Below are 9667 nucleotides of genomic sequence, written 5' to 3' on the forward strand. Positions count from 1 at the left end.
TCAGGATATTAATAATATTAATAACATTAATATTCATGTCAAAGGATTTTACTTATGTCGTTCAACATTTTGTAATATCATATTAACACTTAACTCAGGAATGGTTGGCTCACGCTGTTACAGCAATAAGCCGAGAATAGATTAACAGCATGTTCTTGCATAATTTCTGAATGGCACACTGTGATTTCTCACACTCTGTTAGTGCTCAATTTCAGACAGTGAGAGGGTAGGGCAAGCACAGCATGCAGGTCTCTCTGCCCTATGTTTGGACATGAAAAATAATTAGAGGGGAAATATAATTAATTTTGTCATAGCTTGTTGGAATTGCAAATGGCTGGTAAATGTGTATGAACCCTTCTATGGGCATTGACTTTCCAGTACTGAGTATATGTTTTGCTGTTATCATTGTCCACATGGTGCGTCATGTTTGTTCTGAAATATTACATTTACATAAGTATTCAGACCCTTTTCTCAGTACTATGTTGTAGCACATTTGGTAGCGATTACATGTACGGTCTCGAGACTTCTTGGGTATGACGCTACAAGCTTAACACACATGTATTTGCGAGTTTTTCCCATTCTTCGCTGCAGATCCTCTCAAGCTCTGTCATGTGGGATGGGGTGCGTCGCTGCACAGCTATTTTCAGGTCTCTCCAGAGATGTTCGGTTGGCTTCAAGTCCGGGCTCTGGCTGGGCCACTCATGGACATTGAGAGACTTGTCCCGAAGCCACTCTGGCGTTGTCTTGGCTGTGTTCTTAGGGTGGTTGTCCTTTTGGAAGGTGAACCTTTGCCCCAGTCTGAGGTCCTAAGCACTCTGGAGCAGGTTTTTATCAAGGATCTCTCCGTTCATCTTTCCCTCGATCCTGACTAGTCTCCCAGTCCCTACCACTGAAAAACATCCCCACAGCATGATGCTGCCACCACCATGCTTCACCATAGGGATAGTGCCAGGTTTCCTCCAGACGGGACGATTGGCATTCAGGCCAAAGAGTTCAATCTTGTTTTCATCAGACCAGAGAATCTTGTTTCTCATGGTCTGAGAGTCTTTAGGTGCCTTTTGTCAAACTCCAAGTGGGCTGTCATGTGTCTTTTACTGAGGAGTGGTTTCCGTCTGGACACTCTACCATAAAGGCCTGATTGGTGGAGTGCTGCAGAGATAGTTGTCCTTCTGGAAGGTTCTCCCATCTTCACAGAGGAACTCTGGAGCTCTGTCAGAGTGACGATTGGGTTCTTGGTCACCTCCCTGACCAAGGCCCTTCTCCCCCGATTTCTCAGTTTGGCCTGGCTACCAGCACTAGGAAGAGTCTTGATGGTTCCAAACTTCTTCAATTTAAGAATGATGGGGGCCACTGTGTTCTTGGGGACTTTCAATGCTGTCTCAGAGCTCTACAGACAATTCCTTCGACCTCATGGCTTGTTTTTTGCTCTGACATGCACTGTCAACTGTGGGACCTTATAGATAGGTGTGTGCCTTTCCAAATCATGTCCAATCAAATGAATTTACCACAGGTGGACTCCAATGAAGTTGTAGAAAGGATGATCAATGGAAACAGGATGCACCTAAATTTAGAGTTTCACAGCAAAGGGTCTGAATACTTATGTAAATAAGGTATTTCTGTTTTACATTTTTTTATAAATTAGCAAACGTTTCTAAAAACCTGTTTTCACGTTGTCATTATGGGGTATTGTGTGTAAATTGACGAGGGGGAAAAAACCTTCAATTTTAGAATATGGCTGTAATTTATCAAAATGTGGAAAAAGTTAAGGGGTCTGAATACTTTCAGAATGCAATGCATATTGATGACAGACATCAGAAAAGCACACACAATGAAGCAAAGTCATCTGTCCTATAAGCATCGTTGGTCAGCTGGAAATAGGATGGACAGCATTAGAGAGAGTTCATTCCCACAGAACACTCTTTTGAATTATTTCACTGGGACCCTTTTAACTATAACAATGATAGCTGCCATGACCTGCTTAATGAAATATTTATCAGTGTTTTGAAGATTGAGACTATTTTCATTACTATTTGATACAAAGACACCAGATTTATTGAGAGTGTGTCTTTGTGAGGGTGTTTGTGCATAGTATGCTCAGTGACTTGTCTGGCTTCAGACATCAGAAAGTACCCATAATGAACCAGAGTAGCATCGATGGTCAGCTCCAGATCATCTGAGCATGCGTTGCCAACATTGATGAGCTGAAAATAGGATGAGCAGCGTTAGGGGAAGATAAATCCCTACATCTGAAGGATTATGTACATAAAACACTTCTCAAATAAAAATGTAATTACATAGTGAATTTCAAGTAAAAAAAATAGGATTTTTTTGAATCTTTAGAGCTTGCAGTATTACGATGGAAAAGTTGCTGTACTGATTTGGCTTTTCTTAAATTTTTTATGGCAAGGCAGTTTAACAACTGGATAGATGTCAGACAAAAGCAACTACAGTATTTAGTTATGCATATTACATAAAATAGAATGTCTATTAGTAGTTTTGAAATACTCAATTGATTAACATTAAAGGCTAAATCCTTACTTACTTGTGTGTGTCTTAGACTTGAACATAAATCATGCATTGATGTCAATGCATGCATGCCATTTGTGCAAATTGTTTTTTTTCTGTTCATAGGATTCAGCCCTAAATGATTATTAACAAACTATTATCTGAATTGTTAGCTGAACCATGATATCCTGTGATAGTGAAGTTACAACTTCTGTGGTCTTCCCTGTCCGACGCTGAGTCAAACTTTATCATCATCTTTCTAATTAGACTACCTTCACTTCATTATGCAGTCAATCTATGGAAGCACAGGCCCTTGGGTCATTAGCATGCCATTCAGGGCCCATGTAATGACCAGAGATGATGACAGCAGCCTGTCCATGCTCTATGTTTGGATCACATAGACCACTGAGTGAATTATCCAGCTGACGTGGAGAAGGCCCAGCCTGAGGATGTTGTTAATATGCCAACGTGGGCTCATGCTATCCACGGCAGTCTGAGATTGACGCTGGGCCGTGCTGGCACACTGCAGCTGTCTGTATCCTAATGGGAAATCATTCTTTTTCAGCCTGACCCCAATTCAGAGCAGTGCAAAGGGGGAAAAACTTGAGTGAATGCTTTGATAAGCAATCCAAACCTAATAGCTTGGAAAATTGATTTAATTGCGGTGCACGTTGACCTAAGTGTTTATAGCCTGTTCTCTTTGGTATCCTCAGCACTCGTCTTCTTACTTACGTTTGTCCGTCTTTCCAAAAAGGGACTAAGGGAGAGAGTGACAGAGAAGGGGCCTTCTTCAGGTTTTTGTATAAGTCCATTGATGGAGCTACAGAACTAGGATTCTATATTATATAATGATGATTACCTCCTAAACTTCAATTTGTTTTAAACTTTTCCTCTTTTAGCTTTTCTGCAAGATGTTTGAATCTTGGTGAACAAATCTTGCTATATCCTACCTACAGTATGCGACTTGCAGTGCTTGGATTTAGTTATTTGATATGGTTTGTTATGATCATATCGGACATATCTTGACGAATGTACTAGTCAGTGTACTAGGGGACCAGAGTAGCCAAATTGTCAGTGTAAGGAGCCAAATTTGGGGTACCCCACTCAAATAAAATAAAATTTTATTTGAATTGAAATGTCTTAAATTGATATAAAGAAAAGGAGAGGCTCAGGCTTAGAAATAGCTATTAATAGAGAGAAGTGTTTTCCAGGGTGTTCATCTATCTAGGGCTATTTATGGTTTTGCTGTGTTATAATGTGAATCAGAGAAGACTTCAGCCACGTTCTGTTGAGGGAAGACGTCAAGAAGGCCTAAAGCAAACTCCTCTGTCTGCGCTGTTTAACCTTTAATGCATAGTGTTGGCTGCTGCCCAAGCTATGCTAGCCCTATGAGTCACGCCTTTAAAAGCTCCCACCATAACAGCCAGCTCCTTCCCAATATACCTGATTAAACCTGGACGGACACGCTCACCGGCAAGCCAAAAAGCCTTTTATTTTTCAAATATTCATTACTCAGACCTGGATTTAATCCTATTTTCAGAAAGGGATTCAGGGAAGGAGATCCTCAAACTGACTACGACAATGGAGGATGTTTTCATAAGACAACATCAAATCGCTCAATCCATTACGAAGTAAAAGAAAAAAGTCTGTCTGGTCAGTGTTGTCTTGATTGTTTCTCGAATAGATCCTAGAGCTGAGGTCCCAGTGTTTTTGTGTTTGAGGACAAGAGTCAAGTGGTACAACTTAAATCCCATTTAGCTAAATGTCATTGTCATTTTTTTCTGCATTAGTGCATAGTGCTAGCACATTATGGTTGTAAACAGAGTTTGACACATGTAACAGTATAACTTTAAACCGTCCCCTCGCCCCGACACGGGCGCGAACCAGGGACCCTCTGCACACATCGACAACAGTCGCCCACGAAGCGTCGTTACCCATCGCTCCACAAAAGCTGCGGCCCTTGCAGAGCAAGGGGAAACCCTACTTAAGTCTCAGAGCAAGTGACGTAACTGATTGAAACGCTACCAGCGCGTACCCGCTAACTAGCTAGCCATTTCACATCCGTTACACTCACCCCCCTTTCAACCTCCTCCTTTTCCGCAGCAACCAGTGATCCGGGTCACGGCACCAATGTAACAGTATAACTTTAAACCGTCCCCTCGCCCCGACACGGGCGCGAACCAGGGACCCTCTGCACACATCGACAACAGTCGCCCACGAAGCGTCGTTACCCATCGCTCCACAAAAGCCGCGGCCCTTGCAGAGCAAGGGGAAACCCTACTTAAGTCTCAGAGCAAGTGACGTAACTGATTGAAACGCTACTAGCGCGTACCCGCTAACTAGCTAGCCATTTCACATCCGTTACACACAGAACACATCTAGGATTTCTGATCAGTTAGGTTAATCGCAAGAAGTTTAAGGCCTTGTTGCCAAAGTATGTTGACTCTTGCCCCCCCCCCCCCCCCCACTTTGGTGCTCTTTCCTGATAGTTGCCTCTAAACTGTTACAGTGTGGAGTACAGTATCTATACTCACAAAGCAACATGAACATTGACCAGATGCATTGAAATGTAGGTCTAATTAACACTAAAAAGTTCACAGTCCTATTGGGAAATCCAAGTTGCTGACCTGCCAGAATAGAATCGTGGCAACTTCACATACTGGGATTTGCACAATTTGAAAATTACCGGAGACCAGGCCTGTTTTAAAGAGCTGTTTTAAGCTATGGCCCCCTTCCTGTCTTGTGCTGTTGTTAACAGAGAAAGGGGGCAATTTGCTCAACACTATAGGGCCATAAGCTAATTTAAAGGCTTTCACACAGACATTTGGCTCTTCCCATTACACTAATTAGGAAACTTTTTCCTAAAACTAGTCATTCTGCTGACAATTTGTGTGAATCCTTCATAGATACAGACCCCCTACTGAATACATTAACATTCTGGGCATGGTTGTGAATATTAAGTTCCCCAAAGATTAAGCTAGGTTCAGGAGCTTGAAGACTGAAAAAGCTTGAAAACTGATTCAGGCGGTTATCAAATTATCAATAATGTCTCCACAACAACACTGTAAAGTGTATGTTCATATATTAGGTATTTTACTTCTAGTTGAAGAAGGTATGGCTTAATCCACATAAACTAATTCTGGGAACAGAGATCTCAAGCCCTCACCATAGTGCATCAACTTAGAGAGGAAATCTTATTGCAAACAAGATTATATTCTATTTATATTCTATTTACATTCAATAAACATCCAGATGTGTAAAGAAATAGTTTTGAGAGCTTAGCTGGGGAAGCGATAATCAATGCTATACAAATGTGATTCATTCAGTTTTTGGGGCCATTGCGAGGTTGACCAGCTCAGAAGTAAAAAAAATCTCAGATATAAAGCAGTGTAGGCTACAAAAGTCTCTTCAAATGATTAGCACATTTTGTTTTGTTTCTGTTATGGTGTGTGTGTGTGTGTGTGTGTGCGTGCGTGCGTGCGTGCGTGCGTGCGTGCGTGCGTGCTACTAACAGAATCAATTAAATATTGTGATATTAGTTTCAATATTTAATGCCACATTTATACCTTTTGATCTTATTTAATTAAACATAATTCACAGAACTGTAGTATATAAAAGTGAGAGAGGCTTTGAATCAGCAAAGTGCTTGCAATTTAACAAGAGCCCCCTGCTTAATGGAGTCAAGACTCCATTTAAAAGAGTAAAAGCAAGTATCTATGCACTCTTGCTTAAGGCTTTCATCTTACACACTGTATACTGCAGATCAGTTTAGCTGAGTGGGTGCCCTACTACTATTGATGGTCCTGCATGCTACTGTTAGTGTATTTTGCACTGTGGTACATACAGTACATTTGTCAATTTTGTGTTTAGACTGAGATAAATCAGTTATGACCTTGCACAAATGAGCTCAGTGATATTCATGTGTTTTGTGCAGTAGAGTACAATTATTGCATGCAATAATCCGATTTTTTAGGTTTACCAGAAAATCTGATATTAATTTCAATGGTCAATGACTAACAGATAAAGGAAACACTGTGTTGGCGGTGTTAACTACATTAAAACTGACACACCCTGCATGCTGTTCCTCTCACAGACAGTTTCATTGGATGTTGACGCAAAACCACACCTGTCCCTCAAATACACCGTAAACATTGTTTCAGTGAATCTGCAGTGTGGTTTTCCCTTGATCTGTGATTGTTTGAATTGGGACCTTATACTACTTTAAATTGGCCTAACATTTTGGGACTGTTCTCATTATGAGATTTTTGCATGCAATTTATCTGTACACTAGCCTATTTCACTTTGCACCCTAACATAAAAAGTTGAGAGGATTTTTTTTTAAACGTCTCTATCTTACTCTCTCTTTCCATCCCCCTATCCTTTTCCTTTGTTCTCTCAGGTACCACAGCAGTTGAGTGCCCTGACGTTGTACAGGTATGAGCAGCCCATAGTGGACTAGTGCCAGGCCCGTGGGGCGCTGCACCTCAACATGGGCTTTGAGCCCCCCTTCCAGCCACAGGGCTGTCTGAGGCCACCGGGTTGCAGGACAGGTCATACTGCTGGTCTCCCCTCTGCGCCCACCGCCTCACTCACGCGCACGGAACCCCAGTCCCCCCAACAGTGACCTGTGCAGACGGGGAGACCAGACAAGCACTCCCCTCTCCATCTGGGCTACTGAGCATGGTGTTGCTACAGTACTGTATACTGCTGCAGATCGTGAGGGAGAACAGCTGCAAATCTGTACTGAGGAATAATATTCTGACTGAAGAACCTGTTATTCATAGAGAGAATTAATTTTACACCATCACTAATAAAAATGAAAATATTCATTAATGGAAATTAGAGAGCACTGTTACAAGATAGCAGAGCATATTTTACCCTTTGATATCCACTATTACTGAAAATAGTCCAATACACTATCACATTCCTTCTGCTACTAAAATGGTGTCCAGCATCATGAGGAGAAATGGAAATAATTACATGATTCATTACTCTCATTGAACTTATTGACTCAGTTGCTCACAGTTTTGGAACCTTCCCTGTGTTAAGTAAGTAATTAAATACAAAATGCAATAAATATAACTGGGGAAACAGTAGGGTGAGCAATGGAACAGCAGAACAAATTAAAAACTAACAGAGCTGAAAGGTTTTGTGCTGCTTTTTCAAATAACACTGCCAGTCAGAGATCTTATGCGTTTTCAAGTCCCCGTAGAGATTTCATCTCAATAAGTGAGCCACTCAAATTAAATTATTCACAAGGAGAAGAGAAAACTTGGTAAGTAATGGGCACACTGTTTTCATGTCAAGTGTACAGCTGACATTTCTTTGCCAGAAGTATGTATTTTAATGGATATTTTTATTATGTTAGTGATTTTTATGTTCATTATAATACAATGCAATTTTGTCTTATTTATTTAGTACAAGGTGAGAAGTAGAACATTGATGAGTAATAGGAACGTTGTTTTCATGTCAAGTGTAGGCTACAGCTGACATATTTTGTCAGAAATGCATTGTTTGTACAGTATTGTGTTGATATTGTTTATATTCATCATGATCATCCATCGCATTTTCATGATTAATGAAAATGTATTTTATATTTATGTTTTTAAAACATGCCAATCCTTATTCTGATTGTAAGATCCTCTCTGTCTCTCACATATCATGTGTACTTACTGAAAGGGAAACCTTTTAATGTGACCTCAGATCATGGCATTCACCAAGAGATCAGCAGTGAACTCACTCACACTCTTAGAAAACAAAAGTGCTATCTAGAACCTAAAAGGGTTCTTCGGCTGGCCCCATAGGAGAATCCTTTGAGGAACCCTTTCCACAGAGGGTTCTACATGGAACCAAAAAGGGTTCTCCTATGGGGATAGCCGAAGAACCCTTTTGGAACTATTTTTTTCTAAGAGATGGAGAACTTTGTACAGGATGGTTTTGACTGAGACTCAGTACTGCTTAACAGCTTGAGTCAGACTTTCCAAGCCAGACCTTCCATAGCTGTGGCACAGTAGATCAACCATCTTTGATGTATCCCCTTTTCTCCCATGTCTGCTGTGACTGTTACAGTAACCATCTTTGATGTATCCCGTTTTCCCCCATGTCTACTGTGACTGTTACAGTAACCATCTTTGATGTATCCCCTCTTCTCCCATGTCTACTGTGACTGTTACAGTAACCATCTTTGATGTATCCCCTCTTCTCGCATGTCTACTGTGACTGTTACAGTAACCATCTTTGATGTATCCCCTCTTCCCCCAAGTCTACTGTGACTGTTACAGTAACCATCTTTGATGTATCCCGTTTTAAACCCATGTCTACTGTGACTGTTACAGTAACCATCTTTGATGTATCCCCTCTTCCCCCAAGTCTACTGTGACTGTTACAGTAACCATCTTTGATGTATCCCCTCTTCCCCCAAGTCTACTGTGACTGTTACAGTATTCATCAAGCAGCCTCTTTTGGATGTGGTTCATACTCATACGCCACTTCAAGGACACATATGTAAATAACAATTCCCAATGAACTTGTTCAGTAGTATGAATAGGTGTCAAATAAAGTGTCTCTGCTTTTTCATGAACACAGTCATTTCCCTATGAAGAGGAGCAGCCTTATCTGAAGGTCAGAGGAACTTGAACATGACCTGATCTGGGTCTGTAGACTGGCTATGAGAGTGTGTCTGACATCATGTGAAGTCGGGCTACTTGCAATATTGGCTTGCTGTTTGAACAAGGTGTTATCCAGATTTCCATGGATTAAACCATGTAAAATATCAGCTTTAACTGTCATCACAGGATAAAATGATATTTCAATTGATTTTCCGATCAATTGTTTTTTATGCTCATTGAAGAAGAAATGACTGTGAACATTAAAATTGCTTTTCATTTGTTTACTGGAATGTTGTTTTTCTTTTCATACCATGAAATTATACTGCTTATCATTTGTCTGGGAGTGTGGCTTTCTGCGATAATGTAGACCACCTGTAATACGATGCTGAATGAGAACTTTGTTGTTTTTCATTTTCTGCATCAAAGCACCACATATCTGAGGAATTGATGATTGTAACAAAGTAAAGTCATTATTAGCTGATGTAACACCATAACACCGGGGCGGCAGGTAGCCTAGTGGTTAGAGCGTTGGGTCAGTAACCGCAAGGTTGCTA

The 9667-nt window shown here is 40.8% G+C and overlaps 1 protein-coding gene across 1 annotated transcript in view; it reads left to right on the plus strand.

Annotated features, from left to right (window-relative positions):
- Nucleotides 1-9395, plus strand: part of LOC139545454 (leucine-rich repeat transmembrane neuronal protein 4-like) — a 35994-nt gene extending 26599 nt beyond the window's left edge. The window contains exon 3 of the mRNA XM_071353241.1: nt 6905-9395. The gene's annotated coding sequence lies outside the window, so the exon portion shown is untranslated. The remainder of the gene's footprint in view (nt 1-6904) is intronic.
- Nucleotides 9396-9667: the final 272 nt, after the last annotated feature.

The sequence above is a fragment of the Salvelinus alpinus genome, chromosome 19 (assembly GCF_045679555.1).
Source record: "Salvelinus alpinus chromosome 19, SLU_Salpinus.1, whole genome shotgun sequence".
NCBI lineage: Eukaryota > Metazoa > Chordata > Actinopteri > Salmoniformes > Salmonidae > Salvelinus > Salvelinus alpinus.